At 32.6% G+C, this 18,658-nt stretch overlaps 1 pseudogene; it reads left to right on the forward strand.

Moving 5' to 3' along the window:
• The first annotated feature begins 6,134 nt into the window (after positions 1 to 6,134).
• On the forward strand, positions 6,135 to 13,623 carry LOC149577087 (uncharacterized; annotated as a pseudogene).
• The last annotated feature ends 5,035 nt before the right edge of the window (positions 13,624 to 18,658 follow it).

The following is an 18,658-nucleotide window of genomic DNA, read 5'->3' on the forward strand; positions in this document are numbered from 1 at the left end:
AGAAAGATTATGTACACCAACTGTTCCAGAAAATTTACTTGAGTATAGTTTCTGTAAGGATACTAAAGGAATCTTTCTAGCATTAGTCATGTTAGATGACCAAAGGAAATTGTGAATGATTTTTTCAATCTGAGCAATAACAGATGATGGAGCTTGGAGAACTAAAATATAATAATTAGGGATAGCTAGAAGAACTATTTTGATTAATAAAATTCTACCAAAGAGAGAAAGCCATCTTGCCTTCCAGGTCGAGATCCTACCCTTTAATCTATTAATCACATTATCCTAGAATAAAGGTTTCACTAAACCCATGAAGAATAGAATCCCTAGATAAATTGATGGAAAATCATCTACCAAAAAGTGAAGAATGTTAATTATTCTTTTCTTAGCTGAATCAAGTTTAAAGAGCATAAAAGCTTTAGACTTATTCAGATTAGTGACTTTTCCAGACCCATTAGTGTATGTATCTAGAATCTACTTAATACACCTGGGCTCACTAATAGAGGATCTAACAAAAAGAAACATATCATCAGCAAAAAAATTATGTGACAGAGACATCTAAATTCAGTATAGTTATACCTTTCCAATTGGCTAATAAATTCTAAGTATAGATCTACTGAGAGTTTCAACCATAATAATAAATAAGAAAGGAGAAAGTGGGTCCCCGTGTCAAACTCCTTGAGTAGCTTGGAAATGGGGAGAAGAAATGCCATTGATCATGACTGCAAAAGAGGCCCTAGAAAGGAACTTCTTAATCCATTTACACCATGGAGCCAAAAAACCAAACTTGGAGAGGACTACAAAGAGAAAAGCCCAATCCACTTTATCATAGGCTTTCATCATATCTAACTTAGCAACAAAAAATGACATCTGATAAGTTTCAATAGTATGTAGAACTTCTAGAACAACAAGAGCCCCATCAGATTTATCCTTGCCTAGAACAAAACCTTCTTGCTATGGGGAGACTAATATAGGAATTAAATATTCGAGCCTAAGATATATAACTTTATTTATGATCTTCTAAACGGAATTGCATAATGAAATGGGCCTAAAATCTACAAACATTTGAGGGGATTTCAACTTAGGAATCAAAGAGAGATTCATTTTGTTAAAGCTTTTAATAATGTATCACCCTCTTACGAGATTCCTCTATAGCCATTAGAAGATCAAAACTAACCACATCCCAACACTTTTGGTAAAAAAGAATGATAAATCCATTAGGACCAGGGGCTTTCTTAAGAGCCATAGAGAAAACAACAGAGTGGATCTCTTCAACACTAAAAGGCTTCATAAGATTGTCATTGTCTAAATTAGTAACTAAAGATGAGATGGAATACAATAACAAATTCCTATCACCCTTGTTATCTCTTAGGGTCTCACTAGGAGCAAGTAAATTTTTGAAGAATTCAACATCCTCATTACATATGTCTTGTTTCAATACCAAAGTATCCCCTATTGAAACACTTTTAATGGCCAAGATAAACAAAGAATCTTTCCTAATTTTACCAAAAGCATGAAAAAACTTTGTGTTCCTATCTCCCTCTTTTAACCATAATTCACGAGTTTTCTGCCTCCAATAAATCTCTTCCCTCGCACATAATGTTTCCCAATATCATTGGAAGGATTTTTGGTTTTCTACTACCTCTGCATCTATCCCAAAATTCATAACATGATCTAAAATTATCTTAAGGTCATTCTCAACCTGAGTCTTTTTATGAAACACATTTTTAAATACTTCTTTATTCTATATACTAATTTTGGATTTCATGAAAGAAGGCTTATTAGAAAATTGGAACATTTTGGTACCTTTACAAAAGGGAGCACTAATCCACCATTGGTGAAGCAACTAGAGAAAATGGGGATGAGTGAACCACATGCTTTCAAACTTAAAGGAATAACCATGCTTTGACAAATCTAATTTATTCAACTCAAGAGAGATAGGAAAATGATTAGATTCTGAAGAAGACATAATTTGAGCAGAAAGATAAAAAATCAAAAGTTTCATACCTTGAGAAATAAGAAATCTATCCAATCTAGAGGAGATAGGAGTAACCGATCTATGATTAGACCAAGTAAAACTTCCATTCAAAAAAGGGACATCACATAATGCATTATCCTAAATAAAAAAATTAAACTCCTCTATGACCCTCTGAGCAGTAACATTACCCCCAATTTTTTCACTGGATGATGAAATGGCATTAAAATTGCCTCTGATAACAATTGGGAAGTCATCAATTTTACTAATTTATTAGTGATTGATTCCCATAAAATGAGTTTATCCTAGGCTGAAGAAGGCCCACAAACATTAAAAACAAAAAACTTAACATCAAACCATTTGAATTCAATAAGTTATCGATTAGATTTTGACACTAGAATAACCTTTGAAATACACTTACTTTTCCACAAAATAATAAGACCTCTAGAAGCACTAGAAGAAGGAACACAACCTGACTTCCAAGAAGGTCAATAGCTAGAAAATTTTACAAAAGACTCCTGAGAAAGTTTAGACTCTTGAAGAAGAATGATGTCAACCTAAGAGGATAAGATAAAATTTCTAATCCTACTACTCTTGTCAGGGTAACTTAAACCCGTAACATTCCAAGACATAATCCTTATAATGAAGTAAGAGAGCAAGTCACACTCCTGGTTCGAATAATAGGCAAAAAAGTCTCCAAAAGAGTCAATTGAATACCAACTTCAATTTCTTCCTTAACCTTACAAGCAAGAGGCTTACAACCCCTTCTCTTGGGTTTTTCTTTTAATGGCTGACACAAGAGACACTGGGACAAAGAGCTCTCTAATTACGAAATGAATAATTCATGCAAAAAATTAAAGAAATTGGCAACAGATAGACACTTTTGCTCAAAATCTCCATTCACAACCAAACCTTCTTCCAAAAAAATATCATCACAATCCTGAGTCACAACCAAGATAACAACACTACCAGACTACAAATGAGTATCTTGGTTGACCAATAGAGAAAAAAGAGAGGATGAAATAGGGACAAAGGACTAGCTACAAATTATCAAATTCTAAATGATACCCTACTCTTCTAGAAGAGGAAAAGCCTGACTCACCAAGGAGCAATGAACCCAATTAGAGGAAGAGATAAGAAAAGGGAAATAGTGGAAGCTAAAGATTCACCAAAAGACAGACCAAGGTCACTAGAAAAAGAAAAAGAGCAAGAAAGTGCAGACTTGCCATCCATACCCAAAAAAGATAATGAGACAAGTGAAGAATGCAGAGGTGAGAAAAGAAATATAATCTTCTGAAATGCCGATGAAACTTGTACCTCAAATCTCTAGCCCAAATCAAGCCAAGGAGAAGAAAAATCAAACTCTTCCACCAAGCCAACATCACAGAAAGAACCATGATTATCAAGAACCAACTGCAAAGGATATGATTTAGAAGTTAACTAATGAAAAGAAAAAAAACACAACTTAGGATTAGAATTAAAATATTTCCATATCTCATGCGACACCGAGAGAAAATTCTGGCACTAATGTAAAAAATAACCCAATAAATTGGCATTCTTGGCAATAGTAGCTGCCTCCAAATACTAAATCTTTTGTACCCATGTACCAAATTTCGAACAAATTGAAATCTATGAAGGAAAATGCTCCCTCTTCTACATAAGAATACATATGCTAACAGCCAGATGCAACTGAACAAACCAAACCAAGTCATGCTTAACAAAAATGCTTAACTTATTAGCAATAATCTCAACCAAAGAAGGATCTTTGTATTCCAACAAAAGATTCAAAAGTGCAATTCACTGGGGATAAAATCGTGGTAGATCTTCAAAAAATCAAAATGGGGCACCTAGCCCATAGTAGTAATACCAATCCCTTTATAGAACCAACCCTTAAACTTATGCACATCTACTTTATGATCATGGGAATAAAAAATTACAACAAAGGCTAGAGAATCCTTATCAAACAAAAATAACTCTACTAGGGCCACCCAATAATAGCTAGCCCAAGAAAGAAAAGTCTCAATCTCCATCGAAGATTGGAGCATACCAATAAGCATCGACGAATACAACAGCTCCACCCTTGAGCTGATCAGAGCAAAAGGAAAAATGACTCGAGGCTTGAATGGCTGATGAGATGGGCTACCCTAAATCAGGACATGTAAATCTTGAACCTAGGAAGGAAACAAAGGGGAATTAGAGCACAAACTCCTAACCTTTGGAGTGAAGAGAGCTTGACAAGGCTGAGAAGGGGGTTTATGAACCTAGGTCCTATTTGGAGAAGACACAAACCAAGGAATTGGACTACCCAACGACATGGAAATAGGTGACGCATGCTGCAAATCTTGGCAAATGTTAAAAGGGGGTGGACAAATAAAAGGCTTCTTACTCTTGAAATTTTGAACAACAAACTGACGATGCTTACCATGATGAGAAGGATAAGGGGCAAGAACACCAACAAAAGACTTACCAAGATGCACACTAGAAGAAGGGTGAGGACCCATAATGCCTCTAAACATAGAAGCCCTAGGTGGAAAAGCAAGCCAAACCCTCACTTGAATCGCTTGGACTTGTACCACAAAAAACTTCCCTGACTTAACACTATCCCTCTAGACTCCTTGCTGAAGAACCCATTGTGGCAAACAACCATAAGATTTCAAAAATGCCAAGTCTTCCTCCTCAATAGGGAAACCACCCCAACACAAATTATCAGAATGTGATTCCACCTTCACCTTTGAAGAAACCATGTGTAAACCATGTTCCTCCTGAGCAACCAACCCAATATTCTTTCATTGAGCAACCAACCCACATAGACCCTAACAGGAATCACTTGCATATTCATCCAGCTCATCAATCACAATCATCATCCTTATATAAAGTGAAATATTAAGAAAGGAGTAAAGATAATTTAATAAATTAAATTAAAATTTATATATATATATATATATATATATATATATATATATTAATAAGTAAAAATAATAATAAAATTTAAGATACTTGATTTACTTATAAAGTCCTTATTATAAACATCAAAATTGTATTTATTTTTTAATCAAAATTTTAAAACTAAAATACATATTGTTTAAAATTTCTTTGACAACTATTTTAATTATTTTACATCAATTACTAATTTATTTTAAAGTTAGTCCCAAGATAAAATATTCATATTTCTAGAATTATCAAAACCATTTCTTTAAATCACTTTAAAAACCTAATCAAACATTTTTTTTATTTTTTAAATGAAGAAAAAATATTCTAAAGAATGAAAAGAAAAGTGAGAAACTATTGACTCTATGGTACCAAAGTTTCCAATAGTCTTGGATAAGGTGTTATCTATGGAATTATGAATTTACATTAAATATAGTTTGAGCAAAGTGTAAGATGGAAAAATCTAAAGAATAGCCTTTAATAGTCATCCACACTTTTGTAATGCTCCAAAACCTATATTTGTAAAATTAGTCTATATTTCTTCAAGTCACTAGAAACTCAATTTATTCCTCTAGTCAAGTAGTAAAAATATAAGGATAGAAAAATACATCAACATATTTAATACCTTTGGTAGGTTTTCATCTTTAAAAACAAATTGAATTTTGTCTACCAAATTAGTATAATCAAATTAAAGGAAAACTAATTATATAATGATAAAATATTTAAAATAGATATAGAAATCATAAGTTGCATAAATTCTATGATATGATTGATATAATTGAAATATTGAATTAGTATCTACCTTTTATAAGAACTACTATAATTTCTTATTCCGTTGATAAGTATGAGACATTTTCCACAGATATTGTCATAGGATTCAATTGAGTAGTTATTGAGTCAAATTCATTGAGCCATACTTCATAAGTAGTGGTTGACACAAACCCATCTCTCCTAAGAATGAATGGAACACTTGACACTCATTGGATCTAGGTGATGCTCACAGAGGTGAAAGAATTGGACTTCCCATAAGGTCACCTATCCCATTACTACTCCAACTTGAATGCATTTAACTAAAAAGTTTCCTTCATGGTGAAACCTACTCTACTTGTAACTCCATTATGCAAACCATTCACTAAGTATTGTGCCTTGTGAACCAGTGGTTCATCTTACTTCCTTCTTTTCATCTTATGAACTAGTGCTTCAATTTCTTCACTTCTTATTATATTTATAATTTGTTCTTCATCATGTCAAAAACACCAAGGGATCTCATGCAATCCAACACCTCAATTTCATCCACGGGCACTACAAAATCCCCAACGATGATTACTTGTACACTCTCTCTTTGTTCATTCTTGAGCCCATCAGATTTGCAGATGAGTAATTAATCACCAAGATCACTTTTTTATTAGCTCTTTCATATTTTTTTTGGAAGATTAGATAAGGATTTCAAGTAGCTATTTGTGAAATTATAGGCACAGATACAGAAAGTGGAGTGAAGGGGAGAAAAGGGCACAATTTTTTGTGTGGCATACTTGAAAATTAGAAATACAGAAGAATATTTTCCATTCATTGTATTCACATAAAACTGTACAGGCACATATAGTTGTGTGCCAAATGCATAGAGCTACAAGAAAGGAAATAGCTACAGGAAAGCTATAGGAAAGGAAATAATAGTTTAGGAAAGAAAGCTCTTTCAATATTAGAAACAATCTAATATTGCAATAGTCCCCCTCAAGTTGGTGCATAGATATCCCATATGCCCAACTTGCCCAAAAAATTTGAGAACACTCAACTTGAAACCACTTTGGTAAGAATATAGGCTAGCTAATCTTCTGATTGAATCTTAGAAAGCTCTACAATCTTCTCATCCAACTTCTCCTTAATAAAGAATCTATCTACCTCCACATGCTTTGTACGATCATGTTGAATTGGATTATGAGCAATATCATAGGCTGCTTTATTGTCACAATATAGTTGAATTGGTCGCCTAGGCAGACAACCCAAATCTCTCAGGAGAAGTTGTAGCCACAAAACTTCACATATTCCAAGTGCCATACCTCAAAATTCTACCTCCATACTTGATGGTGCAACAACATTCTATTTTTTTCTTCTCCATGTAACAAGATTAACTCCTACAAAGGTGAAATAGCTTGAAGTAGAAAACCTATCATCTACTGCTCCAGGCCAGTCAACATCAATATATGCATCCACACTTTGATAATCCTCATTTTTAGTGAATAAAATTCCTTTTCTAGGAGCAGACTTCAAATACCTCAAAATTTGTGTAACTGCATTCATATGTTGCTCTCCAAGATTATGCATAAACTGGCTAACAATACTTAATGCATAGGCAAGGTCTGGCCTTGTGTGTGCTAAGTACATCAATCTTCCTACGAGTCTCTAGTATCTTCCTTTATCAACTAGTACCTGATTAGTCTCAATACATAACTTCAATCCTTCTTCCATGGGTGTATCAGTGGGTTGACATGCTGACATACTAGTTTCCTATAACAAGTCTAAGGCATACTTTCTTTGAGACAAAAAGATCCTGTTATCAGATCGAGACACTTTGATCCCAAGGAGATATTTCAAGGGACCAAGATCTTTCATTTTGAATTCTTTGAACAAGTAATCCTTGAGAGCCCTCCTTTCTTTAGGATAATTTCTTGTAACTATCATGTCATCCACATACACAATAAGTGCAGTGGTCTTACCCTACTGATTCTTTATGAATAAACTATGGTCTAAATTGATTTGATGGTAACCAAAGGCTTTCATTGACTTTGTGAATCTTCCAAACCATGCCCTTGGAAATTGTTTCAACCCATATAGTGACTTCTTTAAGCTGCACACCTTCAGACTATGCCTTTCTGGTATCATGCAGCCGGGTGGGAGTTCCATGTAGACTTCTTTGGACAACTCTCCATGTAGAAAGGCATTCTTCACATCAAACTATTGTAATGGCCAACCCAAGTTATTAGCAAGAGACAAAAGGACTCGTACTTTATTAATTTTAGCTACAAGTGCAAATATCTCTGTATAATCGATCCCATAGGTTTGGGTGTACTATTTTGCCACCAATCTCACCTTAAAGCATTCAATTGTACCATCTACTTTGTACTTAACAGTATAAACCCATTGACATCCAACTAGTTTTTTTCCTGGTGGATGGTCAACAAGTTCCCAGGTATTATTTTTTTGTAATGATTTCATCTTCTTATTCATAGAAACTTTCCACCTTGGATCAGCTAAGGCTTCTTGCACATTGTTAGGAATAGATACAATAGATAATTGATTTACAAATGATTGATTTGATTGTGAGAAACAATGGTTAGACACATAATGACTCATAGGATATTTAACTTTACTAGAAAGTTCAAGTTCATATGTGGATTTAATAATACCTCTGGTGAGACATTGAGGTAGTAGTTTTCTAGATGGTTTAGGAACATCCTTGGTAAGTGATTAGTGTGGTGTGAGGGACTTAGATAGAGGTGGACCCACAACTTCAGTTTCTGGGTGTTCATCACTGCTTTGATCCAAAGTTTCACCTACTTCTTGATTAATAGTTTCAGAGAGTTCCCCTTCTTTAGAGATGTCCAAGCTACCCACATCTTTAGGAATGTGAACATCCACATCTTTAGAGGTGTTATCCACATCTTCAGAGATGTTCAAGCTACCTACATCTTCAGAGATGTGAGCATCCACATCTTCAGAGATGTGACCATCATAGTCTAAAGTCTAAATTTCCTTTTGGTACTCCCCCTAAAGTTTAGACTTAGAGGAAAAATATATCAAGTCTTCATGAAAAACTACATCTGATGTAATAAACATTCATTGAGTTGGAGGATGATAGCATTGGTACCCCTTTTGATAAGTAGCATATCCTAGAAAGACACATTGCAGTGCTCAAGGAGATAACGTGTTGCGCTGATGCTTATGGAGGTGTATGAGAGCTACACAACCAAAGACATGAGGAGGTAAATTTGGGACATTAGGAGCAACAAACCCCTCAACAAGAGCCTGGGATGGTGTTTGGAAATCAATAGTGTTGGAGGGTACTCTGTTGATTAGATATGCTATAGAGGTAAGTGTTTGACCCCAATAGGATAATGACATATGGGATTCTATTAGAGAAGCATGAACAACCTCCAAAAAGTGATGATTTTCCTCTTGGCTACCCCATTCTGTTTAGGTGTATTGGAACAAGTAGTTTGATGAATAGTTCCATGTGCTTCTAGATATTGCTGAAGTTTAGAACTCAAATATTTGGTCACTACGAAGAACTTGAACTTGTGGATTGTACTGAGTAGGAATCATGTTATAAATTTTTTGAAATAATAAGTTCATGTCACTTTTAGACTTCATTAAGCATACCCAAGTCATCCTAGTACAATCATCAATAAAAGTAACAAACCAACATGATCCACCCAAGGTAGTGACTTTGGATGGACCCCAAACATTAGAATGTATGATCATAATGGTACTGGACTTTTATTCAAAGTTAATGGAAAAGAAGTACGATAAATTTTTGCAAGTTCACAAACTTCACACTAGAAGCTAGAAACATCAAATTTTGCAAATAAACTAGGAAATAATTTCTTTAAGTAACCAAAGGAAGCATGTCCCAAACATCAATGCCATAACTAGATTTTAGATTTCTGCTTGTCCCCCTTAGAGCCATCCATTTCTAGAGCTTGACGTAGCTTGTCCAAACTCTTTGACACCAAGTCCAAGTAATAAAAATTTCCTCACCTAACACCACAACCAATAATTTGCCTCATTTGGATATACTTAAATACATAGAAATTAGGCCAAAAAATTACAACACAGAGTAAATTAGTGGTGACTTGGGAAATTGACAATAGATTGTAATCCAAAGATGGAACCACTTAAATAGAATCTAGATTCAAAGTATCAGTGAGAGGTAAGGATCCTTCTCCAATAACTAGGGCTAGAGAGCCATTGTCAATGGAAACAAATTTTTGTGAGGATAGTTTAAGGGATGAGACCTATCTAGAATCAAATTTCATATGATCTATAGCACCAAAATCAATTATCCATGCACTATTAGAAACAAGTGTAGACATATTTAAAGACTCACCACCATTACCTTTTGCTACTGCTAATGCTGAGATTTGTCCAACAACATTATCCTCTGTCTTTATTTCAACAAATGCTACACTGGAAGTCTTCTTGGGATTCTCCTTCCATGAATTGTGGCTATGATCCCACCATTCTGGATACCCAACAAATTCAATGTAGTGACTTTTGGTATGACCAATTTGGTTGCAATGGGTGCATTTGTAGGTGGATTTATCAGCACCATTAGTGATCTTAGGCAGATTTTGAGAAGGCCCATTTTGATTAGATTAGTTTTGAGTCACCATGGCTGAAGCTTTATTCTTTTCTAATTCTCCAATCATTTTTGTACGTCGAACAGATTCACAGTGGACCAATGCATAACATGCTTCTAATTTAGGAATAGGATCTGTTCTCAAAATTTTTCCATGAACTAGTTTGAAGTCAACCATCTAATCCAGCAAGAAAAATATGCACCCTTTGTCGCTGAACTAATTTTTGGTAATATTCAACGTCGTTCTCACATTCCATGATCACTTCATCTGTTAGAATTCTTTAGAATAACTGAGAGGGGAGGTGAATCAATTATCCAAGGTCTAATAATGTCCAATCCAAAAACTTTTAGTCAAATCCTTAATGACATATAATTGAAATTATCATGCATTCAATTAAACATTAAACAATCATGAAAAGTAATCATGCATCACCATGACATAACACAAAAGATTTTGATGACCCAGAAACCCTCTAGGAATAAGAAGGTAAAACTAGGGTGGGAATGATACCCACAAAATAACTACGCAATTGATTTCAACCACTTCTGATGGTCAGCCCTGTTAAAGGCCTGCCTTGTTAAAGGCTACAACACATTGTTAAATGTGACCCTGTTAAAGGATTTTTACACCCTATTAGGAGTGTGCCCTATTAGAGGACTTAAGAACATTCAACTTAGAATGCTATGCTGTTAAAGGATTTACATAGAGCTATTAGGCCCACCCAAGTCCATGGGATTTATAGTCACCTTCTCAAAAGAATCTTTTATCCCTCTCTAAGGATCTCTTATCCTTCTCCTAAGGACCTCTTATCCTTCTCTTGAGAATCTCCTATCCTTCTCCTAGGGATCTTCTATCCTTTTCCTGAGGCTTATCCACCTAGCTATTAAGCTAACCCAGCAATGTAGGATTTCAATATCTAATACAATGGTAAAAGAGTGTTAGAAAGGTTTTGACCTGATAAAGATTGCAACTTTAACCTTGTAGATTTCAGATCACTCTTCAATTCTTTTCTTTTCTTGGCTTTTCTTCCTTGCAGTGTTGATAGCTTGTTCACCCTTCAAGATATGTCTCCTTGAGTTCTTCCACTCATTATTCCAATGCATTCTATGGTCACTTGATCAACTCAGAGTCTTGATGTTTTTTTCTTACTCCTCACTGTGTCCTCTTCTTGACACTTCACACTAGCCTTCTCTTGGCTTCTTCACATGACTAAACTTATGACCAACTCCCTCTCACATGCTCATGATCTCTAACCTGTAACTCCTTATAAAGAAGTTCTATTCTTCATTTTCTGCTCAAATCTTAATTTGATCTGAGAAAATGATATTATTTTCCCTCCAAATTGCTTCTTTTAGAAACTTCATGATAAGTCCATTAGCATTCACCTTGAATTGGTTTGCATGGTTCACATAAAATTTTGTGACATCTACTCATCATCCTTATCATCCAACTAATTCAAAAAATTCAATGTAACAAACTTATCATTATTGATCTGGCAAATCTTTGACTTAACAAATGATGCAACAACTTGGCATCATTGGTTTACTGATGATTGGCACCTTCTGTGTTACTTGGCTCCTACTATATTTACTGATGCTCGACACCTTAAGAAACTTGCTTGGCATCCATTACCCTTTTTTGATACTCGACACCTGAAAGATTTTGTGTTACTTGACACCTGAATAATCACTCGGCTCACACTAAAGTTGAACTTGCTCGGCTTCAACTAAGAATTTGCTCGGCACTAACTAGCTAGTTTGACTCTCTCAAATGAACTTAATTAGGCTTTACAAATGACTTAGTTAAATCTTACATCTTTGATGTGTCTTAGTGTGTCCATCCTCTTAGAGTATGTCATCAATACATTATTTCATCAATGGCTTAGCTGATCTTTATACTTCATTACAACATCATAACTTCAACCTTTCTCTAGGTGCTCTAGTTACATCTTATTGATTACCTTCTCCTTGTCAATCAACCAATTGATAATATTTGGATCACTTAAGCAATTGTTATTCCTACAAGTAGCAAGTTTGACATCAGTGACAAAACAATGATTGAAAACATTCTTTACTAGTTCCATTCTTCATTCATGATCTTTTCAATCATTTCCAACATTATCATGATGATCCAACTCACCAAAAATCTTAGCTAATTCTCCATAATACAAAAAGAGTGCTCTACCATTCTCTTTGGTAGAGAAAGCCCTCTGATTCAAGACAAACACCTATAATTCATCTACTCCATCATAAAAAGCCTTAGAAAGAGCTTTCCAAATATCTCAAGTAGTGCGTAAACAAATGTATTGCTTCATAATTTATGGGGACATAGATATCAACAACCATCTTTTGACCTTTTGATTATTTGCATACCACTTGTCATATCCATCATCCTTCTCAGTAGGTGGCTATGAGTTTCCATGAATGAAAGAGAGTTTCTCCTTCTAAACAATATGCATCTCCATGATATGAGACCAAAAATCATAGTTTGCTTCATCAAGTGGCATCCTTGCCTTGAATGATGAACCTTTGGATTGAATAATAATGGGAGTATATTTGCTCTCAAATACTTTTGAATCTAAATCAACCATAGTTCAATGAAGGGATACAAATAATTAAAGCTTCAAAGCTCCAATACCAACTTGAAAATAAAAAATACAGAAGAATATTTTCCATTCATTGTATTCACATAAAATTGTATAGGTACATATAGTTGTGTGCCAAATTCATAAAGCTACAAGAAAGGAAATAACTACAGGAAAGCTATAGGAAAGGAAAGAATAGGTTAGGAAAGAAAGCTCTTTCAATATTAGAAAAAATCTAATATTGCAATAGTGAAGGGGAGAAAAGGGCACAGTTTTGTGTGTGGCATGACATTGGAGTTCTCATGGGCATAAAAAACATTCCACAGAGTTTGGAAGAGATGGGGTCAATTTAAGAGGCATTATGAATCCTTGAACATGGTGTATTCAGATTCCAATAGAGTGATTGGGGATGCCACGTTGGATCTACTATTGTCCAACATGGCATTAGGTAGATTGTGTTTGCTCTGTTTGATGAGAGGCTATTGGCTACCATGGGATATCCACGCCAACCATTGTGGCTTGTCTGGACTGTGGAGAATGTTGTGAGATTTTGCGGTGGCACTTTTGTTGGCTAGTTTTTGCCAGCAAGGTTGATGAGTTGGTTGAAGGAGAGGATTCCATTGGAGGAAGAGGGAGAAGAAGAGAAGGTGTACAAATTGAGATATGAGGTGTACAAGCCATGGAGTTATCCAAATGGGTACAAGGTGAGCAATGTGGGAGATGCAACGATTGGTTGCATGGGCAAGTTTGCTGAGGGTCCCTTTCTTTCAACTTCATAGACAACAAGTTGTTATACAAACTAAAACTAAAACATATATTAGAAATCTTAATCAAGATCTTTAGCTATGATTATGTTCACTAAGTATCGAGTATTGGGTATATAAGTATGCATCCCTAAAATGTAAGTCCATGCAACCTATATTTTTCTCATAAATTATTGCACAAGTTGCAAACATTGAAATCTAGATATATGTTTTGTACACTCTAGGGAAGTTTAAAGATGTATGAAAACAAGTTGTATTCCTTATTGTATTTGTAGTATGCAATATACTATTGCATTCTATTCTACTTATCTAGTGATTAATCTTTTTTCTTTCAACCAATTAGATTTAACTATATTTGTTTTGAATTTTTATTTTTATTTTTTCTAATGTACATGTGAGATTTTTAATTTCTAAAATAAATAAAATTATTTTCTTTCAATTTGATTGGCTCATAAAGTTGGGGTGTTATAGGGGTGAATTTCAAGGAAGCATACCCTTATAGGCAAGCAACATTCTTGGAAACACAAATATATGAAAATCTGAAATAGATAAAACATGTTAATTTTATTTGTATAATAAAATTGATTTTGATTTAATCTACTCTTGTGATTTGACTTAATGTAGACTCCTCTTACATTTTTATTATAAATTGAAATCATAACTTAGAAAGAACAAAAATATAATTAGGAGTACAAATGGCCTTTTTATATATAATGTCATTAAGACTTTGGAAATTTGAAAGGTTTAAAAGTTTTTAAATAATTATTGATTAATTATAATTTTCATAATAATAAAGTATAACTTCAACAAATATATCTTATCATCAACTCTACTTCTGATTGGTTCATTCAATGTATATAACTATTATGTAAAAATAATTATTTGATTAAACTATGTTTTAAAGATATTTACATTTATAAAAAATCAACTTCAAATATATATTCAAGATTTTGACATTAAATTAAAAAATTAATCTAAAATAGCTCTTTACTATATTCATGTATAAGTGACTACCACAAGCAATCAGAATGCACTAAGAAAATTCTTGAAAAAATAATAAATTTTCAAACTTCTAAAAATTGACTAAACGTGTCTTATCTCAACAACATACATATTGTGATATTGCTATCAAGATTAAAAAAGCTTGCAAATGGGGTTGCAAGCTTTGGGTTTAACCATGGAGGAAACTTCGTAGATAAGCGTGCTTAGGCTAGAGTAGTATTGGGATGAATGACCTCCCAGGAAGTCCCAATGCTTCACCCTTGTGATCATCACCTAGATCCAATGAGTGCTAAGTGTTCCAATTATTCTAATGAGAGATGGATTCATGTTGAATCACTACTCATGAAAAATGGATCAATGAGTTTGACTAAAAAATCACACAGTTAAATCTTGATAGCAATATTACAATTTGACTTGTTGTGGAAATTATCTCCTGCTTATCAACATACATACTTTTGATGCCTAGATTTTCTGCTTATAGTAATAATTGCATTAGATTAGTTCTATTGCATTTTCTTAGTTTAAGGGCTTAAATAGTCATTTATTTTATCTTTATTTGCCTACTTTTCAAAAGTATCATCAAATTCAATATTTTGTTTCTGTTTTAAAAAAATAAATACAATCAATATTATTTATAAGAAGTATTATTTAAAAAGTGAACCTTATTTTAATATAATGCTAAAAATAAATATAAAAAATTACTATCCATAGATCTAGAGAAGTGAACTTACCTTTATATATTCTTACACAAATTTTTGATTTCAAATGATCAAAATCATCCTCTAAAATCTAGTACCTATTGAAATTTCTCAAATTTTATATTACATTTATTAATTTTAAATTTAGATAATTCTAAATACGTGTCAAAAGTTGTACAACAAATAGGTAACTTATAATTTTATTTATTAACACAAAAGTTTATCAATTTCTTTTATATATGTTTAGGCTTATAGTGGAGTTGCATTAATTGATTTAGCTAAACTTTAGAATTTTCAAAACATCATGTAATCTATTCCTAATTATACCAACATGAGTATCAAAATTAATCATAAATATGTAAAATTAATCAAACTAAAAAAAACCTCATTCTTTTATCTTTCTTCTCTATTATCCTATATTGCTCTCTATTAAAAATTATTAATAATCTAATTTGTTCACACAAGATTATATTTTAAATCTCCACTTTTAACTATTGTTTTTCTTTTCCTATTTATTTGAAAAATAATTACTTTGGATCTCCCATTAGCCCGTGTTGTGATTTCTATTTATTTGACTTTTGATTTTAAAAATTGATTTAGGTTTTAGTTTTTAAATTATTTAAATTAATTTTTTATATTAGTATTTTTATAAAATATCATTTTAAGTTTCTATAATTTATTTAGTCAATAGAATATTTGTTAGAGACATCATTATTTTTCTTTTCTTTTTTGTATTTCTCTTATTAAATTTTCATAATAATTTTTTTAATGAATTTTTTTTTAAATGATTATTTTTCATATTTGATGAATTAAATTTAAATAAATAATAATTATTAATCTATTTAAAATATTTTACTAAATATTATGTTATTTACATTCAAAAATATTAATAAGCTAATTTGTTAACATAAGATTATATTTTGAAAAATAATTTTATTGTCGAGCACCTATCGGCTCATCGTTGCAAGCACAAAAGTAGGCAATTGCTAGTGTTAAAGTTTCATTTAGAATATTATGAAAAATATTGATCAAATTCTAATAAATATTATCATTACTACCAAACAAATTTTCTCTCTTATTAATTATTGAGATTAATGTATTATTCTAATAAAACTATCTAAATTTACAACAAATACAAGCCACTATGTGAAACTTGTTAGTACTTGTCGGTAGGCTAAGTACTATTGTATCATTTAATAAATTGTTTTTTAATATAAAGTAGCCAAAACTAGGGGGTTGACTCTTTACAACAGTGGTGAAATAACCAACAAACAACCACATAGACCCTTAACAATTCACATCAAAAACATAGGTATCATTTAATGAATTGTTATTCTTAAGTAGTTATTAAAATAAAAACTTTCCAACCAATGTAGTGCCTACCCCTAGTTCACATTTTTTTATCGTTGTTGAACTCTTTTAGAACTAGTTTTATATTGTTGGTTAGCAGCATTATTTTGAGATTATCAGATATTGTGCTATGGATTCAGTTTATTATGTGATGAGATTACTTAGACTCTACATTTCATGTATATATGATGATTATTTTTAGTGTTCACAATTATTGATGATGATTATTACATCGCTTTCAATTATTAATGATGATTAGTAAGATGATTTATTATTATATGTGCTTTCTTATAGATACTTACCCCATACAAGCATGTGTATGGTGTGCGTGTTTGTCTTACATATTTTCTTTTGTATGGCATGTCTGATCTGGTTAAGGAAGGGAGTCATAGTCACCTGCTAGTCAGAATCTACACGATGCACCACTTCCTACCATTGTCTATTTAGTTTAGTATATATTATGTTTGTACATCCATGTTTTTTATGCAGGTTGCAGGTACTGAGTATCAACTTCCTTGAATTGCTAGGATGAGCGTATCCTATCACATTATCTCAATGATAAGAGAGGGGAGATAAATTCTCAAGTTGAAATCCCAACCCTTTGAGCCATTTGTCCTAATTGAAAAATTAGGATAGGTATCTGAGTTGAATACACACCGAATGTGTCAGATTACATATTTCATAATTTTTAACCCTTTAGATTTATTTTGTATGATTTGTTCTATGATGGGTTTTCATATTTTATCTTGGAGGTCTATGGTGAATTTTTCATTAATTAAGTCTTAATAAATAGATTTAATTAATAAATTATTTATTTGAGAAAATTAATAAAATATCATGATCTTTGATATTTTGATTGTAATTAATTAAATGTGAATTATTGGAGAAAAGGAATTAAATAAAAGAAAACTAGAAATTAAAATTAATAATAATTATAAAATAAAAATAAAGTAATAAATAAAATAATAATAATAAAATTTATAAAAATTAAAATGAAAGTTATAAAATTTAAATAGAGATTATTTAAAAAGTAAATTGGAGTTATAAGCTTGCATGGGAACTAATATGTGTCAACAACACGAGGGTTAGTGCATCAATTAAGCACAAGGTGTCTACAACTCTATGACTCATCAAAAAAGTTGGAAAAGACCTATGCTTAGTTGGTGACACCTTTTAGCGATTTCAAGAAGCAATCCAAAGGTTTCTTAAGAGCTCTTTATATTCAGGCATTCATAGAAGCTTAGAGAGGGGGTGGAGAGCAATTGGAGGATTGGAGGACTCAAGAACTCTGAAGAAGGGAGCTTGCTCTACGGGTTTTCTGAGGAAGAGCGAATTAGCATCAGAATCTGGGTAGATTCTTGTGATTTTTCTTATGCTATTTTCGCATCATGCATTCTTGTCTTCTTCGTGTCTTCCATATGTCTTCTAAAGAATTTCATATTTTTATTGTATGCATTTTTAATTTGGGCAATTAAATTTATTTGAGAATCTTATATGCATGAATTTAAAAAAAAAAGAAAACGGGTTTGGGTTCGAATTAGAATCAAATTGAAATAGATTTGAAAATAGTTTCAAGATTTATGGCCAAATTCATTAGTGAAATTATTGGATAAATTTAGAGAACAATTACCTTTTTAAGAGAAAATTTTTAATTCATCACAAACTGCCCTGTCGCTGCCTCTTGAATTGACCCGAACTCAGTTATTCATAACTTTTTATCGTGATCGAATTTATTCGATCGCTCTGGTCAGACTTAGTGCAACTTGGCCCTCTCCAACATATTTCAATTTTAGCTCGATCCAACAGTTCATTAGGGAGATATGACCGTCGTACTGAGACTATTTTATTCAAGAACATATATTTCTCCATTTCCCATACCCAAGAGTTCTTTATGCTTAAATTTCACAAAAATAATATATATCAAAGCATAGAATGAATTAAGATATTATTGCAATCTTCTCTTATTAGAATCTTATTAATATGCATTAGTTTTATATGGT

Source organism: Cupressus sempervirens, chromosome 1 (assembly GCF_028749045.1).
Source record: "Cupressus sempervirens isolate cs-2001-9-10 chromosome 1, ASM2874904v1, whole genome shotgun sequence".
NCBI lineage: Eukaryota > Viridiplantae > Streptophyta > Pinopsida > Cupressales > Cupressaceae > Cupressus > Cupressus sempervirens.